Below are 16709 nucleotides of genomic sequence, written 5' to 3' on the forward strand. Positions count from 1 at the left end.
GCTCTCTAGTTCCTGTCTGCCACCAATATGGAACTAGCTGCCACACATTGCTGCAGTCCTTGACAAGAGCTGATCCTGTCCCCGGTGGCTTCCCTGACATGGTAGACTATGGTCTAAAGGCTAGGAAAACTAGTGTCTCTTCCTTTAAGTGCTTCTCAGAGATATGCTCCCAGGGAGGTAAAGGCAGCCAGCACAGCAGATCAGACTGTCAGTGTGTTAGAACAAGTCCCAAAGGTGGCACCAGATTTCGTCAGTAGTCATTACACTCATCCGCTCCACCTCAGGAAGACATTTCCCTTCAAATGGCCTGGATAAAGCACTGAGTCCTAAGCATCGTATTACTCTTCAGACGCTGAGTGTGAGGGGAGACACACTAAGAGTGCAAGAGAGACTGAGCCACCACAGTGTAGCAGAGAGGGACCAGTGCATCAGTCTGACCTTCAATGCTGTGCTACAACTGATCTGGAAGACACTCATATTTGTTAATATAGTAACAGGAAGATGTCCACAATATCTGCAAAGACTAAAATGTGCTCCCCTTATCATAGTAGAAGGAAGCTGTCTGCTATTAAGCTAGATGTTAAAAAGGTTTTCAAACATGTAAAACCACTCTCTTTGAATTCTTAGAAAATGATTTTCCATTTTAATATGTTCAAAGGATAGCATGTGTCATTATTATGGTTATTTTAAATAAACACATATTTGGAGTTCTAACATGGCAAGCATCCATTGTTGCAGACTACATAGACAGAAGACTTTTGGAGTATGCAATAGTTTTGATGATTCTTAAAGGGTCGTGAACTTATCAGGTCCAAATGTCTTACCCTACTCAGGGAGAAGCAGAAATCCTGGAGCAGCTGTTCAAGAGGAGCCCTCTGACCTACAGAAGGCCAGAACGACACACTTATGCCTGCAGAGTTCCCCTGCAGGACATCTTGGAGCAGGAAACTGAGGTGCTGTGACATGCATTGAGGCAGACCCTGATGATATCAAGGTTGCCCTGGGTTACAGGGACTGTTCTCCAAGCTAAGGTACCTCAGTCACCATCAGAAGGGCTGAGCAACTCTTCCCTGCGTGAAAACAGTGTCTGCAGTTGGGGTGGGGGTATGTTCTAGAGAGTCAAAGAAGATACATACTTTTCTCCCCTCTCACATTTACCACCTAAGACTTTAACCACGCCTGTAAAAGTTGCCTCAAGAAAAGGCTTACAGCCGGGCGGCGGTGGTGCACGCCTTTAATCCCAGCACTCGGGAGGCAGAGGCAGGCGGATCTCTGTGAGTTCGAGGCCAGCCTGGACTATAAAGCGAGTTCCAGGAAAGGCACAAAGCTACACAGAGAAACCCTGTCTCGAAAAACCAAAAAAGAAAGAAAGAAAGAAAGAAAGAAAGAAAGAAAGAAAGAAAGAAAGAAAGAAAGAAAGAAAGAAGGGAGGGAGGGAGGGAGGGAGGGAGGGAGGGAGGGAGGGAGGGAGGGAGGAAGGAAGGAAGGAAGGAAGGAAGGAAGGAAGGAAGGAAAGAAAGAAAGAAAGAAAGAAAGAAAGAAAGAAAGAAAGAAAGAAAGAAAGAAAGAAAGAAAGAAAGAAAGAAAGAAAGAAAGAAAAAAGGCTTACATAAGTTTACAGTGGGCACTAGGAAAGTCAAGGGTGCTAGCAAACAGAAAATGCCACAAGGCTCTGGATTTTGCCTCATGCTCTACATCGACTTTGTGTCAAGCACTTTCTGTTACTGTGACAAATACCTGAAGTGGACAAATCATGATAAAGATAGAAGGTTAGTTTTGATTCATGTTTGGTTGGCCAGCACAGCACATCATGTCAGAAACTCATAAAGCACCTCACCAAATGTCAGCCAAGAAGAAAAAGAAAGGAAGACACCAGTGTTTCAGTATACCCCTTAAGGCTTTGCCCCCAATGACCTAACTTCCTCCAGCTTAGGCCTTGTTTCCTAAGGAACCCACCACTTGCAAGTATTGCCACAGTCTGGGATGAATCCTTGAGTGCATGACCTTGTTGGGGATATTTCAGATCTACACTGTAGCAAACCCATCAGTATTCCTGATCAGCAGTTTTCAAATCATGGTCCTTAGACCAGCAGCCTTGTGATACCTAATCTAGGCTCTAGCCCAGCCCAGCTCAGCCCAGCTCAGCCCAGCTCAGCCTTTCAGAGGCTCTGCAGAGAGATGGACACCTAGGCTTTCTCAGCCTTAGCAGGTAACTGGTGTGGCTCAGGCCTGAGCTCATCTTTAGTCAAAGGGGAAGGAGGCTGTGTCCTGACACCTTCTGCTCCACCAGGTCAGAACACCTCATCCCTCTTCAATTGGAACTCCTACCCTCAGCCATACATTTCTTCACACTGGGGTTGAGCCCCATTTTTATCTTGCTACCAAGGCTTCTTCCCAAAATGGAATTTTAGCCAAAAGGGTTTATGCTGCCCAGTTTAATTTACAAAGAAATCCCTGAATGGAAACAAACCCAAAAGTATCACTGGGGCTGAGCATCCCACCCGGCCTGTCATCCATGCCCCTTACCTTCAGCCTCCATTCCTTCCTTAGTTCTCTCCTCCTAGAAATATCTACCTTTAATCTCTCTCCGGCTTTCCCATAACAAATAGGAACACCCACAGCTGGGCCGTGGAACCCTTCACCTCTGCCCTACTTTCTCTTGCCTAACCGTGGAGCAAAGGTTTGCGCAGATCCCTTGCACTCTTCATGGAGCACCAAGGAAAAGGAGGAAGATGGGACACGTGTCATAGGCACAAGCGTGAGAACACATGAACAAAGGCTGGGAGAGGAAGTATGTGCCTGTAACCCCTGTGCTGTGAGGGGTACAGACAAGAGGACCTCTGGGGCTGGCTGGCTGCCCACCTACCTCCAGCTATTGCGGGAATTCGTCTGTTCAGCCAGTGGCTTTGGGGTACAAGCCCTAGGGCGTTGCTTTGTCTAAGTACTTGACCCCTTAAGAGCTGAGGGATAGTCCTGGTTCACTTTCTTGGGTGGTCGGGACTGGGTCAGGCAGCAGAGAGCGGCTTGTGGTTGGTCCCCATCCGTATTGAGGAAAGCGGCAGCTGGACCAGCAGGATTAGCAGATGTGTCTTCTTTATTCTGTATCAATGAGTATATTATCTCCATTTTATACCTTAATAAATTTTTGAGATCCTTTAACAGACTCTTGTGGGCTCACATAACATCCAGCCTCGGTGAGAAATCCTGTCTCAAAGGAATAAGGTAAAGATTTATAGAGCAGGACAGTCAACATCCTTCTCTGGCCTCTGCGTGAGTGGACAGGTACGCATACCCAACCACACACAGGTGCATACACCATGGAGATGGAGAGAGAAGTAGGAGGAGGACCCTCCATCCACCCAGGAAGATGGAGATCTGCCCATATCTGCGGGTGTCATAAATGTGCTCTGCAGATGAGATGCCCCGGTTGGAGTGGGAAACACATTTCATGGCTTCTACTTGACTCTCTAAGTAAATGCTGGCTTATTGAGGGAACTAGATCTCTCAGCATCCTAAAAATGAACTATTCTTACAGGCGAAGAAGTAAACCCATCTGTCTGGACATATTTTTTTGTGCGTGGGCCTGGCTTAGCAGGTCCAGTTAGGAAGATAAATTAGCCTTAGAAGCATTTGGAGGGTATTGCCAATGTTGTGTCTGCCACGGGAGCCCATGCGGCCACTGGATAGAGTTCCTCCTCCTCCTTCTCCTTTTCCTCTCTCTCTCTCCCCCCCCCCTCTCTTTCTCTCTCTGCATGTGTGTGTGTGTGTGTGTGTGTGTGTGTGTGTGTGTGCATGTACATGTGCACATACACACATGCTATGGCATACATGTGTTGGTCCTCACCCTCCATCTGGCTTGAGATAGGGCCTCTGTTGTTTTTCTGCTACATGTGTTAAGTCCATGAGCATCTGGGAATTCTCCTGTCTCTGCCTCATCTCCCCTCAAGAGCACCGGGGTTGCAGATGCTCATGCTACGGTTCAGCTTTTATGTGAGTTCTGAATATTTGAATTTAAGTCCTCACACTTGAGCTGCAGGTCCATTACCCACTGAGCCATCATCCCAGCCACATGGATGAATTTTGTTGGCAGGTATCATCAAGGGCACCAGATAAGAACCAACTCTGAAAATGGGCAGATGTGAGACATCACTTTGCTTTTGTCTGTTTTCATTAAGAGCAGAGTGGAGTGTCTTGCTCACTGTGCTATGGCTGTGGGGAGACACTATGTCCAAGGCAACTTATAAAAGAAAACATTTAATTGGGGGCTTGCTCACACTTTCAGAGGGTCAGTTAGTGAGCATGGTGACAGGCAGGTGTGACACTGTAGCAGTAGCTGAAGGCTCACATCTGATCCATAAACTGTAGACACAGAGAGAGTATGACTGGGCCTGGCATGGGCTTTTGAAATCTCAAAGCCCACCCCCAGTGAATCATCTCCAATACAGCCATGCCTCCTAATCCTTCCCAAACAGTTCCAACAACTGGAATCCAACCATTCAAACCTATGAGCCTATGGATGCCATTCTCATTTAAACCACCACATGGAACATTCAGTATTTGTCACCTAGCCTTCAACCTCGATGGTGACTAGGAATGCCCTGAGATGGAGAAGTAAGTTCTGTGACCATAGTAGGGCTGCATCCATGGAAGCAGAAAGAAATGGATACACCCCTGACAACCAAGATTCCATTTCACGTAATGGGCCCAGTGGGCCCCGCCAAAGGACGCATTTGATCTGAGGCATTTGCTGCTAGATACTCCATCCTCCCTCCTCCCCTCCCCCTCTCCTTCTTCTCCTTCTCCTTCTCCTTCTCCTTCTCCTTCTCCTTCTCCTTCTCCTTCTCCTTCTCCTTCTCCTTCTCCTTCTCCTTCTCCTTCTCCTTCTTCTTCTTCTTCTTCTTCTTCTTCTTCTTCTTCTTCTTCTTCTTCCTCTTCTCCTCCTCCTCCTCGTCCTCCTCGTCCTCCTCCTCCTCCTCCTCCTCCTCCTTCTTTTTGGCCTGGAACTCATTTTGTAGACCAGGCTGGCCTCACACACACACAGAGATCCGCCTGCCTCTGCATCCTCAATGCTGGGATTAAAGGGGCCTGCCACCACAGCTGGCAAATGCGCTCTTTCTGAAGAGGAGAATGTTTTCTTGTCCTGGGGAAATTTTGTCTTGTGTGTGTCTAAAACACTGAGCTGGTCTGGGTTAAGGGTGGCTTTTGTAATAGATCGCCCTCGCACAAATATAAAAAGGGAAACACAAGAAAAATCACGAACTTCTTTGCATGCCTTCTGAGCCTCTGTTTCACTCCAAGTCTCAGAGAGAGGACCTTTGCTACACACACTGCTGTCCTCTACACCACCGAGTTTTAACAACATAGCATTTCTTCAAAGAATCTACCAAAGATCTAAAAAGCCATTCGTGCTGGGCCCTACACTGACTGTGCTATCATTTAGACTCCACTTTCTTCTAAAAACTTGAACACTAGAGACTGGGCAGACACCGATGCCTGGCTGATAGTAATTATAAAACACTGAATGTAAACTCTGTGTCAATTTAAGAATCCCTAAAAGGTAAAAGAAAAATAGAATGCTAAAGCTGGTGAAAATGTAAAGATATTTTAAGGTAAGACACAGTGTGTAGAACAGACTTCCACACAAGCGTGTATGTGTGTGAATATACACATGTGTAGAAGTCAGAGGTCAATTTGCAACAGTCAATTCTCCCCTTCCATCATGTGGGTCCCAGGGATCAAACTTAGGCTGTCAGCCTTGGTGGCAAGCTCCTTTACTTGCTGAACCATCTTGCCAGCCCAAAGGGTTGTTTCGGATCCATATTTCTTCCATTAATCTAATGATACCACCAAGCATGAGAGTGCTTGTTTGTTATCAGGGGATGCAAACCCTGGATGCTCCCGTCTCTACCTCATTCCATCTTCTTTCTGTTCTGGAGTCTGAGCTTATCCACAAAGTTGCCTCACCTTGAGGCAAAAGTGGAGTGAGCTGAGATACCTCGATCTGCAGGCTGACACCAGTGGGAAGGTAGGTCTTGGGTACCAGATGGGAGAGGACCATGGTCTGGTTACCTCACTTCATCTATGCTTCCTGCTTCCTGCTGGAGCAGCGGTTGGGCAGAGTATGGACTGGGGTCAGGAGTGAGTGCGAACCTGGAGGAGATAAAAAGACCTGGGCAGGTGGGATACATGTAGGGAATACACAGGAGCTTTAGGGTTTTTTGTTTTGTTTTGTTTTTTAGCATCTTGGTAAAAATCAGAGTTTGCTCTTTCTTTTTTTTTCTTTCTTTCTTTCTTTCTTTCTTTCTTTCTTTCTTTCTTTCTTTCTTTCTTTCTTTTTCTTTCTTTCTTTCTTTCTTTCTTTCTTTCTTTCCTCCCTCCCTCCCTCCCCCCCTCCCACCCTCCCTCCCTCCCTCCCTCCCTCCCTCCCTCCCTCCCTCCCTCCCTCCCTTCTTTCTTTCTTTCTTTCTTTCTTTCTTTCTTTCTTTCTTTCTTTCTTTCTTTTTCTTTTTCTATCAAAAGTGCTTCCTGATCCTATTCCATAGTTACCCTGGGATCCCCCTGACTGTTCTCAAGCAGGCAGCTTAATTCCACATGTAGAAACAACCACTCACAATTTTTCATCTAATAGTGTTGAACCCAATCAGAGATTAGGACAACTTGAAACAAACATGAACTTTCTTCAAGTTGCGGCCACCCCACCTCCACACACAGCTGGAGTTTCCTGCTGACTGATCCCCCACGTGTTTGGAGGTCATAGCCAACTGACAAAACACTTTGCTCATGATGGTGGGTTAATGACAAAGAGGAAATCTCTTATAGACTGCTGGGATGGCAAAACCCATACAAAAAACACAACTTTGTGTTACTATAGCTGCAGGGAACTGCTGGATGAGGGATTATTATGTTTTCCATCAAGACTACTCCAACGATCACTGCCAGCTATGAAGGACAGCCTGGGTCCTGCATGTCATATGTATCCTATTCCAGGACAGCCAGTCATGCATGTCATATGTATCCTATTCCAGGACAGCCCAGTCATGCATGTCATATGTATCCTATTCCAGGACAGCCCAGTCATGCATGTCATATGTATCCTATTCCAGGACAGCCCAGTCATGCATGTCATATGTATCCTATTCCAGGACAGCCAGTCATGCATGTCATATGTATCCTATTCCAGGACAGCCAGTCATGCATGTCATATGTATCCTATTCCAGGACAGCCAGTCATGCATGTCATATGTATCCTATTCCAGGACAACCCAGTCATGCATGTCATATGTATTCTATTCCAGGACAACCCAGTCATGCATGTCATATGTATCCTATTCCAGGACAGCCCGGTCCTGCATGTCATATGCATCCTACTGTTGATGCCAGGCTTTCTTAATCAAGGCCTCCGTCACCAATGAGCTCACCCACAACAGGACTGAAGGGAAACAAAACTGAGTTTACAAATCCCTGCTCACAACTCACTTTCGACAGCGTTTCCTGGTGTGCTCCTTGAAGCTCTGGAAATGTTGAGAACGGCAGAGTTTGCAGGAAACTTTCTTTAAAGGGTTGATTTGTTTTCATAGCTTAGTTCAGTTCATTTTGTTTACCCTCCTAATCAGATCAAAAGGTAAACTTTTGGGGCTGGAGAGATGGGGCTCAGTGGTTAAGAGCATGTACTGCTCTTCAGAAGACCCGAGTTTCATTTCCAGCACACACACACACACACACACACACACACACACACACACACACACATACACACATACACACACACACATATATACACACATACACACACATACACACATACACACACACACACATACACACACATACACACATACACACACACACACACACACACACACACACACACACACACACACACAATCCAGAAGCTCACGGACACTTGTAACTTGAGCTCCAGTGGATCTGACAACTCCAGCCCCCACAGGCTTCTGCCCCTGCCCCCACATACATATACACTATTTTTAAGTTTTTTTTTTTTAAGGTGAACTTTTAGATTGGGAGGTGCACTGATTTTAAAAGTTGAGAACAATGGACCTATTGAGCCAGAACTATGTGAGGGAATAGGTTTGAAATGAAATCAGACCAAAATGCTACTTATATTAAATGCTACATTATCAAACTAAGACTTTAAGGTAGTAGATGGAACCAAAGCAAACTAATATATATATTAATATATATATATATATATATATATATATATATAATATATATATTTAATCTCTACCCCCTTGTGTTAATCCTTACAAAATATAACCTGATGTTAACTGTTACTCAGATTTCAGTGACTGTGACATAATGCCTGAGGTCAAGTTGAAACTAGGAAAGGTTTGTTTTGGAGGTTTCAGTCCTGTTGCTCCTGGGCCTGTGGGAGGCGGCACCAAAGAGCAGGGAGTGTGTGGCGTAGACGGCACACTATGCCAGTTAGGAAGCAAAGGGTCAGATGAGAGACCAGGGTGCCACAGTCCCTTCCGAGTGCACTCCATAATGATCTGAAGACTTCCCACCGTGATTTTATCTTTTCAAGGTTCCAGATAGAAACAGGCCCTAAACACAGCATGTCATCTTCTGTAAGACACTCATCCAAACCACCAATGGACCAGCTGGATATGGTTCTACTTCCTTGTTCCTGTCTTACAATCCCCACCCCACTTCTACATCACCAAGTGGGAACACCAGTTCTGTTTTGTAGGATGGAGTGTCCCCATACGTGAATTACAGAGGAAAAACAACCTCATCTTTAACTCCACCTGTTGGATTCTATCCTTTGACATGCAGCTAAGTCATCGCCTACAAAGCAGAAGAAACTCAGAAGCAGAAATCACCCAAGGCTTTGCACCAGCCAGAACTACATGCATGGCTGTTAAATGTCCTTGATATCATCCCCTTTGCCTGATGGGATGATCGCGCTCTCTGTATGTCATGTGACCTAAGCCAACCCTGAGTCATCTGAATGAGGGGGTTCCCTGCTGACTGTGAGGAAGGAAGCTACCATATTGTGGGTATATGGGGAGGCTGTGGGTAGCTCCAGAAATTCAGGATGGCCCTCAGCTGGCAACTAGGGAAAGCATGAGGTCCTCAGACTTATTGCCCTGTGCTGTGGATATTGCTCTATATATAAATAAAACACTGATGGCCAGTTGCCAGGCAGGAAGTAGGTGGGACAAGGAGAGAGGAGAATTCTGGGAAGCGGAAGGCTGAGGGGAGAGACACTGCAGCCACCGCCAGGATAAGAAGATGTAAAGACGCCGGTAAGCCACCAGCCACGTGGCAAGGTATAGATTTATAAAAATGGGTTAATTTAAGATAAAAGAACAGTTAGCAAGAAGCCTGCCACGGCCATACAGTTTATAAGTGATACAAGCGTCTGAGTGATTATTTTATAAGTGGATTGTGGGACTGCGGGGCTTGGGGAACCTGGAGAGAAGCCCTCCAGCTACAAATGGCGCCCAACGGCTCGAGTTTCCACCTTAAACCTGAGAATATTTAATAACCAATTCTAAACAGAGCCAAAACCAGGTTCCTGCTTCTTGTCTCATACGGGCAGCTAGACGCTGCAAAACGCAGGTTTGAACACCGGCGGGTTCCTGGCGGGTGCGTTTGATCAGCACTATGGCGGGAATGAGGCGTCTGCCAGAGGCACATTATGCTGTGTAGTAGATTTAGTCTTTACTAGTATTTAAAAAAAAAAAGGTTTCTGGGCTACATGCTGCTTTGATAAAAGCTTAGACCCACTATTTCTGAGACTTGATGACTCCCAGAGCTGGCGGAAAACGTACCACTGCCATGTTGGGAAGCTGAAGTGGGCGGAGCCAGCAGCCACAGCGCTGTTTCAGGCTTAGAAGGATGCAGTTTAAAGCAATAGGCTCACAAAAAGACTGATTCAGATAACATCGTTTACAATGTGTGTAAAATATACGTAGGCTTGAAAGAGACAAAAAAATTAATGTAAAAAGCCACGTAAGATGAATATTACACAGACAATCTGGATTGTGTTGTCTTTGGGATTTTTAACTGCAAAAAAACATTTGATCAAAAAAGATGTTGAATTAAACCAATATGTGTATTTTAAAGGTAACTTGACTTCAAAATTTGGATTTAAGGATATGTTGCTTTGGAAAAGAGGTTCTGCTTTTGTTTCCACAGAAAGCCAGAGGCTATGGATTTGTTCCATATTAAGATACATCAGGTTTGACCAGCCAAGACCCCCTGAAAGATATCCGATGACACCATGGCCCAGATGATCCAACATCCAGAACGGTTTCAAGGCAACTGGCTCCCACAATACAGCCTCAAGGACTACCCCATAGGCCTAAAATTTTCTTTTGCGTCCCCATAAGATACAGCGCCCCCCTCCAGCAGGAAGTAGTAAGAGATGCTACGTCCAAATTCCCAAATATACCAAGCTGGCTTTAGAGGTGGAATTGGCTCACTCCCCCTCTAAACCCAGACATATTGCTTAAAAAAAAAAATGGTTAAGAGATTCTTGTGTCCCAAATCAAAAGAGCCCTCTGGTGCGGGACAGAGAAAAACCAATATTTTTATTTAAAACAGGTTGATTATAGATGTGATCTCTTTCTAAAGAAGAAAAGGGGATATGATATAGATATATAGGATATAGAGATGATAAGATAAAAGGGTAGATTAATGAACCTACTTTTAAGAACAACTTGTTTAAAATGTTTTACATTGGTATAGATTTTAGTTTATGTTTAAAATGTTTTACATTGGTATAAATTTTAGTTTATTGATACAAACTTAAAGTTAATTTTGTTATACTGTATATATATATATTTCTATTCTTGTTTGAGGTATTGTGTTTATGTAACTCATTTAAAATTGTAATGGATAATTAAGAAATAGATTAATAATTAGTCATCTATGATAATCATATTTGTAGCCATGTTAGTTAAGTCTTCTAGGTATACATAGATATATTTCAGATAGATAGGTAATCTTCAAACACTTCATAGACCTAGAGAATATGGCATTTAAATAACTTAAAATTCTGTTGACGTGAGACACAATTGCTCCTGGCTGAACCAATTGATCCCGAGAGAATGTTGGGCTTCTAAGACATTTCCATTTGGAAGTTTGTCTTTTTGGCACAAAATGGCCTACTGGGCAAAGAACTGCCCTTGCCTTGATGGCTGACAGTACAAATGCAATGCTGTCCTTTCTGGAAAAGCGGGACACAAGGAAAGCGACCACTGTACTCTGCCAAGACAGGGTAAGATGGTCTTTCAGAAATCCTGCTTCTGAAAATGGTCTGTCAGATACTCTAGGCCTGTAGCCAATTTGAATGCACCAACAATGCTGAGAAACATTAGGTGACTGTCCAGGCTGCCAGCTGTCTTGGTCTACTCTTGCAAGATTCCTGAAAATTGCTTGCATCCATCTACCATTTCTCAGGTACCATTATGTTCCTTCTCAGGTCTTTGATGTGGTTGAAAACTAGATAGTTGTAATTTCCTCAGTTATGATAAAAGATAAGTTAGATATAAAACCTTAAATTCACAAATATTAGGACATCTTCTTTAATATTGTAACTGCAATTCGATAATTGTTTTGTTATATGTTATTTTACCATGTTAAAGTTAAAATCTTCCTTTTTAAAAAAAGAAGAAAAGGGGAAGTGCTGTGGATATTGCTCTATATATAAATAAAACACTGATGGCCAGTTGCCAGGCAGGAAGTAGGTGGGACAAGGAGAGAGGAGAATTCTGGGAAGCGGAAGGCTGAGGGGAGAGACACTGCAGCCACCGCCAGGATAAGAAGATGTAAAGACGCCGGTAAGCCACCAGCCACGTGGCAAGGTATAGATTTATAAAAATGGGTTAATTTAAGATAAAAGAACAGTTAGCAAGAAGCCTGCCACGGCCATACAGTTTATAAGTGATACAAGCGTCTGAGTGATTATTTTATAAGTGGATTGTGGGACTGCGGGGCTTGGGGAACCTGGAGAGAAGCCCTCCAGCTACAGCCCTGTGTGTATATGTTATGCATGTGTGTACATGCAGGTACATATATATTTGTGTGCATGGGAATGTTGATAGCAAGTTTCTTCATCAATTGCCCTCCACAATAGTGTATGAGACAGAGTTTCTTGATGAACCTGGAGTTTTCCATTTTGGCTAAATTGACTGGCCAGCAAGCACCAACAATCCTCCCCAGCCCTGGGATTACACATGTGCAGTACCACACCAGGCTTTGACTTGGATGCCTGGCACCAAACAAAAGTCTTCATTATAATACGCTGAGTACTTTGCCAACTGAGTGATCTCCCCAGGCCGGATCCCACAGCCTTACAAAGCAGAATTCCGTGGAAGCTTAGGGGGGGACTCAGAGCTCCAGAAAGAATTTGCCCCATCCTTCACCCAATTTCATGCATGCCTTTCTACAGGGCATTTTATACGAAGTAGATTTGTTAATGAATACAGCCACACTGCCTGCCCTCCAGAGCTGTATGTGTTCCACTCCTACCTTGGTGGACCGTGTTAGAGGGTATGCAGGCCCCACCCTTTTTCTTGAGTATCTGTTTCTTGACTTGAGTATCTGTTCACTCCGGAAGCTGGTCCTTTGTTGTTGGAATTTTTTTTAAAGTTTTTATTTTGTCCCCCCCCTCCTCTCGTGTGTGTGTGTGTGTGTGTGTGTGTGTGTGTGTGTGTGTGTGTGTGTGTGTACAGGTGCTTGTGGAGGTCAGAAGAGGGATTAGAGGCCCTGGAGTAAGGGTTACAGGCGGTTCAGAGCCACCCACCACGTGTGTTGGGAACTGAACTTGGGTCGGTCATCTGCAAGAACCGCGCTTGCGCAGACCGCCTGAGGCCTCTCTCCCAACCCTGTTCTTGCAGTGCAGCTCCTGGTTTTCCTCTCGTGTGAACTCCTTGCTAAGCCTTTTTTTCCGTTTTCTGTTAGGCTACTTATCAATTTTAAAGATCGATTCATAGAAATTATTTTTAAAATGTTTTTTCTATTATGTAGATTGCGAACGTATAACATTTGCATGTTAATTTTATATTATTTTGTAAAACTGTGTTTTTATTGTCATCCTGCAGTCAGTATATTCTTACGTGTTTTTCTATTTCAAGTTTGTAAAAATTGTCCTGTTTTCTCACAGTATTTTGATAGTCTTGTTCCTACATTCCTGCTTAACTTCCATCTGGAGTTGATTTGGAGTCAGTATTCCTCCAGCTACCCTGACCAGACCCGTGCGCACCTGACCCTGCCTTGGGCCAGGTCACCAGCAGCTTCCGTGATGCTGAGTCAAAAGGAGTTCTGCAGCCTCGTTGTCAGAGTGAGGCGGGCTCTTCTCTGGTAGGACACCTCCCTCGCTGAGCTGGCGGGACAGCACAGCTCCTAACTCTCCCCGCACCTCACCAGTCCTCGGTCCTCCCCAAGGGGCCTCATCTTCCTCCCCAGATCTCAGAATTCAGGGGAGAGACCATGACAGTTTAAGCAGAAGCTTATTTACAAAGCGAAGCAAATACTCGAAAGAGATGTGCGTGGGCTATTCTCAACGGCTGAGGCAGCGCGGGCGTGGCGGGCTGCGGCTGCTGGTGGTATAGCAGTACAGTGGTTTCTACATTGTGAACTGTTTTAATAATAAAAGGAGAGAGCAAGCATGCTCCTCATTATCATAAATTATACAGTTGAGTGTCTTAGTCAGTGTTCCATTGCTATGAAGGGACACCGTGACCACAGCCACTCATAAAATAAAGCATCTAATTGGGGCCTGCTTATAGGTTCAGAGGTTTAGTCCATTATTATCATGATGGGGAGCATGGCGGTGTGCACGCAGACACAGTGCTGGAAAACTAGCTGAGACTCCTACATCCAGATCTGCGGGCAGCAGGAAGAAAGAGATACTGGGACTGGATTGTGCTTTTAAAATCTCAAAGCCCGGGTTGGGGATTTAGCTCAGTGGTAGAGCGCCTGCCTAGCAAGCGCAAAGCCCTGGGTTCGATCCTCAGCTCCAAAAAAAAAAAAATAAATAAAATAAAATCTCAAAGCCCACCCCCCAGTGACACACTTCCTCCAACAAGGCCATACCTCCTAATCCTTTCAAATAGTGCCACTCCCTGGTAACCAAGCATTCAAATCTATGAGCCTATGGGGGCCATTCCCATCCAAACCATCAGAGTTGAGTTTCCCACATTTGGCAAGAATAGTTGGAGTCAGTAGGACATCCAGAGGGCAATGGAAAAGCCTTGCCTTGGGAAAAACCACCTTCTTGATCAAGTTAGGTGGACAAGACCTCACCTTGTAAGATCTTTCCCTATGATCCTCCAGAAAAGCCCACAGGGGTGTGTGTGTATTTGGGGCCAGGGCAGCAGGTCTGAAGCACTGAACAAAGCCAAGGTCTTTTAAGGCTCAAATCCTTTGTTAGTGCACGTGTGTGGGAAATGCCCCAGCACCTGCCACCCTCAGTTTTGTTAGAAGAGGAATCTATCTGCAGCCTCAGGGACCGTCAGCCATTGGGCAAGAGACACAGCCTCCAGAAACAGCTGCAGTTGACTTAGTTACCCATATCTAACCTCTTTTTCAGTGTGCCCACTGGCTGATCTCGGGGCTGCTTTCCATTGAAATTTTTTTTTTTTTTTTTAAGCAAGGCTTCATGGTGAAAGCTGGGGCCAGGGTCTTTCAATGTCAGGCTGTACAAACTGACACTGGGCTTGGGCTGGCTTTTGGGACCCTCTTCTCCCAGTCCACTCTTCATGTCTAGCCATATCCCACAAGACTAGATTACATACTTATATATATGTTAGTCCTCACGACACCTCCAGTGTGCTGTCTTCCTTAAAGATCTGCATGTCCTCACACCCACCTCTCGTTTCTCTCTGGTTAATTACAGCCACCCTCACACTGAGTGTGTTCAACCCTTGATTGTCACCCTCTCTGCCAGACCTGCGTTCTTTCCCAGCTTCGCTGGATCTGCTCTTTTGACTCCAGAGTCACCGAGTTATCTTTCCCTTCCCTCAATCTATTGAGAATGGCCATTTCATCTATCGGTCTACGGTGACTGGGTCTGCTGCCCTTTATCTCTGCGGCGACACCCTCCCCCCCCCCTGCGGCGACAACCCTCCCCCCCCCCCCCCCCCCCCCCCGGAACAGTCACCTCTCCCGCCTGCCTCTGCAGCCGCTCTCTCCTTCCATCCGGACTGCACAGGACAATGCTCTTTGTAAAGAAGTCACAGGGACAGGGACATGGCTCAGCGGGTAAAGGAGCTTATCACCAAGTCTGATGACCTGAGTTTGACCCCCTGGGATCCACATAATGGAAGGAGAGAACAGACTCCTGAAAATGTGTCATGGTATCACATGATCCCCCCCCACAAGACACACACACACACACACACACACACACACACACACACACACCATGCACAAATAGATAAATATGGGAAAAAAAGTATTTTTAAAGAAGTCATATTAGTTCCTGTTACCATGGACACCGCCTTGGTGACCTACCCTAATCTACCCTTGAGGACAAGTTGCTTGTATGCCATCAATTTCTCTTTAGGTGGGCCAGCCAAAACTGGTAGGATCAAGTTGGTTGTCAAAGCAAGCGCCAGACAACCTCAGCCTTCATTATCACCCCACTGACAGCTAAGTGACAATGACCCCAGATCTGTGACACTCCAACAATTGCTGTGACAACAATGGGGAAAAAAATATTAAAGGACTGAAATGAGGTCCCAGAAAATCTCAACCGCTTCTCAGAAAGCGATGCCTGTCTCCCGCCTCCTCCCCTCACCTCACGCCCGCTTTCTCAGCCTGGCCCTCCTTTACATCTGTGTCTGCATCTGCTGGGTTGAGGAGCTGACACTCCACGTTATTTACGTCTGCTGCCAGTCTTGGCCAAAGACATCCCTCACTGCCCGGGGGATGCTGAGTCTTGCCACCTGTCCCACAATTCCAAGGAAGAAAGGGGATCAGTTAGAGTGTGAAACTTGGCAAGGCCTGCTTTGAACATTTCAGGGGGTCCCCAATGTCTCACCACAGTCCAGGCTTCTTTGCAGGGTCTCTAAGACCACACGTGGCCTGGACTCGACCACCACCACCACCACCACCACCACCACCACCACCACCACCTCAGGCTGCTCTCCTTGTTCCCAGGTCTTCAGATATCGTCCTTCAGAGCTTCAAGCTAATCCAGATTTCTCATAGTCAGAGTTGCTGGATCCCTGTGCTACATCCCTAGGGACTTGGCGCAACAGAAATGGCTTTCCCACAGTTCCGGAAGCCAGGAATCCTACGAGAAGTATTTTGTAGGTTAGAAACAGGTCCTGAAAAGCCACCTACCTCAAAGAAACACTTCTAGTTCCTTCATTAAAAAAAATGAAATATCTATTGTAAAGACTTTCTTGTAACAGCAGTCATTATGGAGACAAACAGCAGAAATGGCCATAGTCCCTTTGACTACGCCCAGGTCACGAAAGTTTTATTCCTGTGAATCGGGACTATAGAAATAATTTCAAAGAAACATCTAACGGGATTTTTAGTGTTCATATTTGTTCACTTTTACATATTTATTTTGGTATGTAGTATGTGTCTATTTTCACGTGTGTACACGTGTGCATGTGTGTGCATGCGATGGGAGGCTGACATGAGGCATCTTTCTCTATTGCTCTCCATTGTGTTTTTTGCGGTGGGGCGTCTCACTGAATGTGAAACTCACCAGTTGGCTA

This window comes from Peromyscus maniculatus, chromosome 5 (genome assembly GCF_049852395.1).
Source record: "Peromyscus maniculatus bairdii isolate BWxNUB_F1_BW_parent chromosome 5, HU_Pman_BW_mat_3.1, whole genome shotgun sequence".
NCBI lineage: Eukaryota > Metazoa > Chordata > Mammalia > Rodentia > Cricetidae > Peromyscus > Peromyscus maniculatus.